At 35.7% G+C, this 10,159-nt stretch overlaps 1 long non-coding RNA gene across 1 annotated transcript; it reads left to right on the top strand.

Annotated features, from left to right (window-relative positions):
- The first annotated feature begins 676 nt into the window (after positions 1 to 676).
- On the top strand, positions 677 to 1,361 carry LOC117326922. The gene is made up of 2 exons (XR_004532527.1): positions 677 to 947; positions 1,307 to 1,361. It is a non-coding gene; the product is annotated as an uncharacterized LOC117326922 (long non-coding RNA).
- Positions 1,362 to 10,159: the final 8,798 nt, after the last annotated feature.

Genomic DNA, 10,159 nt, shown 5'->3' with positions numbered 1-10,159 from the left:
AGGTCAGACACAAGACTCGATACCAGCTGTAAGGCCCAGGCGAGTCTGTAAATCTCCTAACTTGTATGGGGAATGGCTCATGGGAACCTTGGTACCGTCCAATTCTGGAGCTGAAGTCTACGTCTAGATACTCAGAGCAGTGGGAGAATGTCGTGGTGGACAAAGTTTACTTCAAATTGTGAAATTAATATTTAATCTCTACAGCTACTTGTGTGTATTACCTTATGGTTTACCATTAAGTAAGTAGAAACTGTAGCATAATTGTAATTTACATTCAATTATAAAGTAAAAGATTAATATTCACATCAGGAAAGCTTTGTTCCACATGGCAGGGGAGAAAATCTCTAAGTAGTTATGGAATATATAATTATATTACCTTGGGACACTGGCCAAGGTGATAATTTCATTTTATACAGATGTTAATTTTAGATTTTTCATTCTATAGTGTTATATGAGCAGTTATCTTGTATTCCTCGTAGGTAGGGATTGCCCCAATCACTTGGATATTAGATAATTAGCTGCTCATTCTTTTATATTATTAGTAGATTCAACCATTGTGGTTGATATATTAGTTGAAATGCCAGGAGTCATTTTCCTTTGCAGGGGAGAATGTCACGGTGGTCAAACTTTAATAGTCTGACCAACACCTGTACATGTAAAGTGTGTATAAATACTTGCGCTGTGTATCGTGTATAATGTTTGTACAAGTCCCTGTGTCATATAATGTCCTATGTACCTGTGTATATAGTTGTTATGGTGACGTATGAGAGGTGAGCGCAAGGATTGGTTGAGTGTGTCACTTTGACCCTGCATGACCCTATACCCGTGCACGTGGAAAACTTTACCTGGGCCTTGCCCAGGTGAGTGCAGCCACAACGGCTATAGACCCTGCACCAACATACACGTCTGGTATAAGCCTGTGTGCTTTACGGCCACAGTGCTTCTAGGTAAGTTTATTTAATTTAAAATAATAATATAAATACATATTTAATGTATTTTAGCTATTTGATATATAAAATACATTAAACTAATATATTTGCATTTTAAATATCTTGCCCTTAATATGTTAAAATATTTTACATATGACGTACACGTGGTCGGGCTCCATAGGGTCAAAGCTATTGTAAAAATAATGTATTATAATTGTTTATTGTAAAAGTGTAACTATGGAATAAAATAGAATATAATATAAACATATAAAATATACCTAAATGAATATTTAATGCGTTAAGTATTGAATAATGTAATTGTCGGCATCGTTTACACGTGTCCGTATGTATTTTAGGTATTGTTCTTTTTATTTCAGGTCACTGTCTCCGTGTGTGTGTCTGTGTTTATGTTAAATAAACTGTGCTTCATTTGAACATTGTTTGTGCATAATTGAAGAAATACCCACATATTATACTACTCGTGTGACATATATGAGCATATCAAAAGTGTAGTCTATTGGTAGATCTACAAAACATTCGTTTCTTACAATGGTATAGTTTGGACAAGACAATAGACAATGTTATGTTGTCACTGAAACATGTTAAGGTCATTTATTACAATGGAATTCTATGATTTTATATATGCCTCAAAGGCTAATTAATTTCAGATGTCAAAGCTAATAATTTTTAGCAAAAAAGGCCCTTTATTCATGTGGAGTGACTTTGGTTTTTTCATGTGGACCAAAAATATTGAACATGCTATCCATTATTTCCCCCACCATGCCAGAGACCTACAATGTATTAATATGTGTCTGAGTATGTTACATATCAATTATAACAATTAATGTGTGTATTATTTAGTATTTTTAAGTGAACCTGTAATTGTTACAGCTAGATCGGCGTAGTTAGCCAATGTCGTATATTTATAATAATAACAAACTTGATTTTTACCGGGGATAAAAACCCGTTCAGCAAAGCTAATCTTTAATCTGATCTATTTTAAAAAAAACCACGATAGCCAGATACTGACCTGGTAATACATGCATATACCTAATGATGTACATGTATGTATACATGCGCAACAATCATCATGTATCGAAACGACTCTATTCTGCTACCCTTTGCCTAATAGTGGTCATATGTAATATGCCGTTGCGAGAGTCTATGTGCCCCCTCATCTCGACTTAGTACTGACCCACTGCGGTGTATCAAAATGTTGCTTTTTTAAAATCTGCCGCCTCGAAGGATTGCTCTACCTTTCCAATACTTTTGGGGTTTTCCAGTCGATCACATGTTAATTTTATTTTTTGTACGGGGTGTTATGTATATACAACAGCCTATTTATTGATCTGTGACCCCGACTGCTTTCTGATCGGTCTTCCATTGGTTGTGTAACGAAAAGTTATATAAACCATACTCTCAAACCCGAAGAAAATGTTTAGAAATTGATAGTTTCTCACCAAAACAAATGCTTCTATTCCATATAATAACTCGACGCCTGTTTTTTTTTTTTTTTTCAATGAATACAATTTGCCTTCTACTGTTTTGAAAGCATGCAATGTCATTCAGTCAAAAAATAAACTTTAATTTGTTAACCTTCTAGAGTCAAGGTATATTTCCATTTGCTCTGCATTAATTGTCACTATAATTTATTAAGTGTATTTATGACGTCACGGAAATTTTTGCTTCCGGATAATAAACTTGTCGGATCGGACAGACTTGTTGCATTTGATAGGTGAAAAAAGGGTCACATGTTAGTGACCCCATGAGACTATAGGGGGGTCAGTAATATTTCTTAGGGGAAACACTACGGCCCTTTATAACGTTGAAAATGGACCCACGTTGAAAATTGACCCGGGGTCAGTTTTCAGCGTTGAATATTGACCTGAATATGCCGTTGACAATTGAACCATCAGCGCATTCTTCACTCCGACCCGTGGAATGTTACAAATGGTTTACCATTTCGTAACTAAACCCGCCATGTCGGCTCGATTAATATGACCGCACATAATGTCAAGAGCAGTAGGTCAAAGTGCAAGGTCAAGCGATGAGTTATTCATTTATCGATTCACTTACGTGAAGCATGGTCAACATGTTTTCACTAGCCAACGAAGGAACTTTCGAATGTCGTGTAGCTCGACACATGACATTTAGATTTTGAATGTTGTGTGGCTCGGCACATGACATTCAGATTTTGAATGTTGTGTAACTCGACATATGACATTCAGATTTTGAATGTTGTGTAGCTCGACATATGACATTCAGATTTTGAATGTTGTGTAGCTCGACACATGACATTCAGATTTTGAATGTTGTGTAACTCGACATATGACATTCAGATTTTGAATGTTGTGTAGCTCGACATATGACATTCAGATTTTGAATGTTGTGTAGCTCGACACATGACATTCAGATTTTGAATGTTGTGTAGCTCGGCACATGACATTCAGATTTTGAATGTTGTGTAACTCGACATATGACATTCAGATTTTGAATGTTGTGTAGCTCGACATATGACATTCAGATTTTGAATGTTGTGTAGCTCGACACATGACATTCAGATTTTGAATGTTTTGCAGCTCGACATGACATTCAGATTTTGAATGTTGTGTCGCTAGACATATGAGATTCAGATTTTGAATGTTGTGTCGCTAGACATATGACATTCAGATTTTGAATGTTGTGTAGCTCGGCAAATGACATTCAGATTTTGAATGTCGTGTAGCTCGACACATGACATTCAGATTTTGAATGTTGTGTAGCTCGACACATGAGATTCAGATTTTGAATGTTGTGTAGCTCGACATATGACATTCAGATTTTGAATGTTAATTGTGTAGGTCGACATATGCCATTAAGATTTTGAATGTTGTGTAGCTCGACACATGACATTCAGATTTTGAATGTCGTGTAGCTCGACACATGACATTCAGATTTTGAATGTGTAGCTCGACATATGACATTCAGATTTTGAATGTTGTGTCGCTAGACATATGACATTCAGATTTTGAATGTTGTGTAGCTCGACATATGACATTCAGATTTTGAATGTTGCGTCGCTCGACATGACATTCAGATTTTGAATGTTGTGTACATCGACACATGACATTCAGATTTTGAATGTTGTGTAGCTCGACATATGACATTCAGATTTTGAATGTTGCGTCGCTCGACATGACATTCAGATTTTGAATGTTGTGTAGCTCGATATATGACATTCAGATTTTGAATGTTGTGTCGCTAGACATATGACATTCAGATTTTGAATGTTGTGTCGCTCGACACATGACATTCAGATTTTGAATGTTGTGTAGCTCGACACATGACATTCAGATTTTGAATGTTGTGTCGCTAGACATATGACATTCAGATTTTGAATGTTGTGTAGCTCGACACATGACATTCAGATTTTGAATGTTTTGCAGCTCGACATGACATTCAGATTTTGAATGTTGTGTCGCTAGACATATGAGATTCAGATTTTGAATGTTGTGTCGCTAGACATATGACATTCAGATTTTGAATGTTGTGTAGCTCGGCAAATGACATTCAGATTTTGAATGTCGTGTAGCTCGACACATGACATTCAGATTTTGAATGTTGTGTAGCTCGACACATGAGATTCAGATTTTGAATGTTGTTTCGCTCGACATATGACATTCAGATTTTGAATGTTAATTGTGTAGGTCGACATATGCCATTAAGATTTTGAATGTTGTGTCGCTAGACATATGACATTCAGATTTTGAATGTTGTGTAGCTCGACATATGACATTCAGATTTTGAATGTTGCGTCGCTCGACATGACATTCAGATTTTGAATGTTGTGTAGCTCGATATATGACATTCAGATTTTGAATGTTGTGTACATCGACACATGACATTCAGATTTTGAATGTTGTGTAGCTCGACATATGACATTCAGATTTTGAATGTTGCGTCGCTCGACATGACATTCAGATTTTGAATGTTGTGTAGTTCGATATATGACATTCAGATTTTGAATGTTGTGTCGCTAGACATATGACATTCAGATTTTGAATGTTGTGTCGCTCGACACATGACATTCAGATTTTGAATGTTGTGTAGCTCGACACATGACATTCAGATTTTGAATGTTGTGTCGCTAGACATATGACATTCAGATTTTGAATGTTGTGTAGCTCGACACATGACATTCAGATTTTGAATGTTTTGCAGCTCGACATGACATTCAGATTTTGAATGTTGTGTCGCTAGACATATGACATTCAGATTTTGAATGTTGTGTCGCTAGACATATGACATTCAGATTTTGAATGTTGTGTAGCTCGGCAAATGACATTCAGATTTTGAATGTCGTGTAGCTCGACACATGACATTCAGATTTTGAATGTTGTGTAGCTCGACACATGAGATTCAGATTTTGAATGTTGTTTCGCTCGACATATGACATTCAGATTTTGAATGTTAATTGTGTAGGTCGACATATGCCATTAAGATTTTGAATGTTGTGTAGCTCGACACATGACATTCAGATTTTGAATGTCGTGTAGCTCGACACATGACATTCAGATTTTGAATGTGTAGCTGGACATATGACATTCAGATTTTGAATGTTGTGTCGCTAGACATATGACATTCAGATTTTGAATGTTGTGTAGCTCGACATATGACATTCAGATTTTGAATGTTGCGTCGCTCGACATGACATTCAGATTTTGAATGTTGTGTAGCTCGATATATGACATTCAGATTTTGAATGTTGTGTACATCGACACATGACATTCAGATTTTGAATGTTGTGTAGCTCGACATATGACATTCAGATTTTGAATGTTGCGTCGCTCGACATGACATTCAGATTTTGAATGTTGTGTAGCTCGATATATGACATTCAGATTTTGAATGTTGTGTCGCTAGACATATGACATTCAGATTTTGAATGTTGTGTCGCTCGACACATGACATTCAGATTTTGAATGTTGTGTAGCTCGACACATGACATTAAGATTTTGAATGTTGTGTCGCTAGACATATGACATTCAGATTTTGAATGTTGTGTAGCTCGACACATGACATTCAGATTTTGAATGTTTTGCAGCTCGACATGACATTCAGATTTTGAATGTTGTGTCGCTAGACATATGAGATTCAGATTTTGAATGTTGTGTCGCTAGACATATGATATTCAGATTTTGAATGTTGTGCAGCTCGACATGACATTCAGATTTTGAATGTTGTGTCGCTAGACATATGACATTCAGATTTTGAATGTTGTGTCGCTCGACATGACATTCAGATTTTGAATGTTGTGTAGCTCGACACATGACATTCAGATTTTGAATGTTGTGTCGCTAGACATATGACATTCAGATTTTGAATGTTGTGTAGCTCGACATATGACATTCAGATTTTGAATGTTGTGTCGCTAGACATATGACATTCAGATTTTGAATGTTGTGTAGCTCGACACATGACATTCAGATTTTGAATGTTGTGTCGCTAGACATTCAACATTTCGTATTTTGTGACTTCATGTATGGGGGACATAAATGGCCACACTAAGGAGGTCCTTTCTGATCTGTCAGTGTTCTGGTATAACATTTCGTTAAATATGACTCCATGGTAACATGTCTCATAATCAATGTTGAAAACAGATCCCTACATGTATGAGCACTATATCTCCGGATCGATTCCATACTTTAATTGTGCCCGGTTTCAGAATAGACCAAAGAATATTCATTGCCGTTTTCTGATATCAAAACTATTTTCTAATATCAGATACATGTAACATGTCGTTTTTCGAGATCAGCATGTTTTGATGTAAAAACAACTTTTGAAAAGTTGTTTTTACATCAAAACATGTTGATCTCGAAAAACGACTACCTGATATGTCCAAATGGCATGTCAGGACACGACTGTGTGACGTCATTCGAATATTGCTGACGTGTACAATTGGGAGTCTGAGGATAAATCATATGGCTTCAAGGCCATAAACAACGAGAGTTTACCACAAACAATTACGAGAGCATCAAGATAGTGAAAATGACGTAATATCACGTGATTAGAATACGATTCTTCGGATTGTCCCTTCGTCCGGTGGTTGTGACGTCATATTTTGGAGGGAATGTCGTACTCAAACCACGTGATTTTACGTCTTCAAACAACCAAGCCCGAATATCCTATGGCCTGAGAGTGTGTTTAAACAATATCAAAATTATCGGTCGGAACAAAATATGTGGACGAACGGACAAGACATTATTTAATTTGATCCCAATGCCTACTCAGAAGAGGGCACTTACAGGGAGAGAGGCGATCAAAGAACCCACGCATTTTATATGTCAAATGAAGAAGATCGGCGAAGCTTGTGTTGAACAATTTTCAACATAAAATCCGTTCAGAATTGACCTTTTAAGCTGTCATTTTTCAACAACACGATCCATTTTCAACAGCATTCAGGGTTCATTTTCAACATTGAAAACAGACCCAGGGTCCATATTAAACGTTGAAAACTGACCTAGGGTATTTTTTTAACGGAGGTCCATTTTCTAACGTTAAACCGGAACTAAAAATATTTGAGCTCTGAAATTTACAATGACATTTGATGAAACCCAAATAAAAACAAGAATTACACTCGTGAAGCAATTACATGTAAATTTGATTTTAATCAATAAATCATTAATTTAATTATTACAGAGAGCTAAAGTATGGCTGCTACAATAGAATACAATAGTTTCCATCACTATGACTTTTCCACTGTATACAGACATGTACATTGGATCCAGAAAGGTAAGACACTACTTGTAGTTCAGATAAAGGAAGCTACAACGTTATCAATATGTTACAATTTGTTACTGTCCTGTGATGTTGAGACTTCCGGTTCCTTATGCGATGATTGATGGATATGGGCATTTTAGCAGCATGGTTGGGCGCCAAAATATATAAAAACGTGGGTAGGGGGTACACCTGAACGGTCACCCATCCAAGAGCTGACCACGCTCGATGTTGCTTAACTTCACAACACAGAAACGACACTCAACCGCACAGCCACAAAAGCTTAAGGCTATCGGACTATGCAGCTGAAATGCCCATATTCATGAACCATCACATTTGCTTTCGTATTTATTTACAATTTTATTTTTCATCTTGTAATATCAGGGTGAGGAAGAGCCACACAACCCTAACTCTGACTAAATGTCAAGAGTGATGTGCTCATCACAGGACAATGAAACAGATTAATTTCAAGAGTATGCTTAAATCAATGGCATAATTACTGGATAAATACCTTACTTCAATTCCTCCTTCCAAGCAAAAAAACAACAACATATAATATCATAACGTATGCTTTATATCTAGCATCTTTTTTCAAACCAAAAAACAACTGCAGACTGCAATTGTAAATATTTATGATAATTAAAAATTAACTTGCGTTTGAACCTATCACCATAAATTCTTCAATTTGGAGCAAACTTTTCAACAGGTACAAAAGTAAATTCATTCATAACAACAAATATTTGACATCAAATAACAGATAATTAATTGTAGAGATTGCAAAATGTCATCAAGTTTTGCTCGATACCTCAGTTGAATTACATATCACATCTTAATTTTGACTCTTTGATTGACTAGATCCGAAACACATATTTTTGAAAATCTGACTGAGGAAATGTATTTTATATAGTGGAAACCAGTGAATGGTTTCTTGACAATTTTCAATATCCATCAAAATTTGGTCTTAAGAATCATTGTTTTTAATCTTAGGACCTGATCATATGGACTTGGTACGAATTTCCAACCCATACTACATATAATATATATCGAATGTTCATATATATGGACCGGGTTAGAAATCCATGTCAAAACCCTGTGGTCCTGATTTGCGTTTTAACACCAAAATCTAACCAACAAAATTAGTTGCTATAGTCAGTAGTTGTACTTTCTGAGAAACTTGATCTTAAGGAAAATTTCCAAGCATAGATATCAATACCAACAACAAAGGAAAATTGTACAATCTAGCTAGTCTCACTTATGCTCCTGCGAAATACTAGTATACAACCTGACTCTATTATGAAATATATCAAAGTTGGAGTAAGACACACACTGGATATTTAAAATAGCCTAGCATACACACACTTCATTCAGAGAGTTTGTGAATGGTTTGAGCACAAATGTAAAATTGAAAATAAATTTTATACCTATAATAGTTATGAAGTAACCATGATGGAGCAAATATACTTATATCTTCCTTTCAATTAGAGCTTAATACATTGATCATACATACACACATATTGGTGAATGTTGGTGCATTAGTTTAACAAATATTCAACAATACATCTTTTGTTTAACTTTGAATATTGCGGGGAGTCGGGAGGGGGTGGTGCTTGCATGCAAAGGAGTAAAGTAACAGTGAATGTATTACGAACAGGTAAAAGTTTAATACAGAGTATTTTATTTAATTACTGACATGACTTACCGAGTATGCATCACCTTGGACACTGGTCCCTTGAGGTGTCATATGGTAAAGAGTTGGTGCATCTAGTAGGATACAACAATTACCCTTTGATGAGTTAAATTACGTCTTAATAACGAAACCGTTCAGGTATTATATTATACTTAGTGGAGGACATGGTTCCTTTCACAACACAGACAGCACGTTAGTGTCTTCTTCCAATAAATTTGTATTTTCTAATTACAAATTAACTTACAGGTACATGTACCCGTTTTGGACTAGGCGCCTACTCTGACAGTTTAGCCATATTTTTTAATACACATACAATGTGAGTGACATTGTCCAAGGACCTTTTGAAATTAAATTAAATTTAATTAGGTGGTCTCTTAATCCATAATAAATGCAGTTTTTGTGTTATTGACCACCCCTGAAGCATGAAGCAAGTTAAACTGAGCTTTTCTCTCTGTGTACTGGTTCATACCACATAATTATACATGTATTGTATGCCCAGGGTTTCTGCATTAAAAGGTCCATACAAATACATTTGTTATACAAGGTAAATGTATCATGCAATAATATAATTATGTGACATCTGTAATACAATGGCCTCTGATCAGGAAATCAGAAAATGGCTGGATATCTGATTATTTGAAACACAAGAAAAATATACTCTTTTATATCTATGTGATTGAAGGATTAAAATATTCCACCCTGTACGGTAAAAAAATGCAATAAAACCCTCGTTGGAGAACATTAGTACATTTAGATGGAGTATATCCCTTCGCAAATTTTTGCCACT

Source organism: Pecten maximus, chromosome 5, assembly GCF_902652985.1.
Source record: "Pecten maximus chromosome 5, xPecMax1.1, whole genome shotgun sequence".
Taxonomy (NCBI): domain Eukaryota; kingdom Metazoa; phylum Mollusca; class Bivalvia; order Pectinida; family Pectinidae; genus Pecten; species Pecten maximus.
This window is presented reverse-complemented; position numbering and strand designations above follow the sequence as displayed.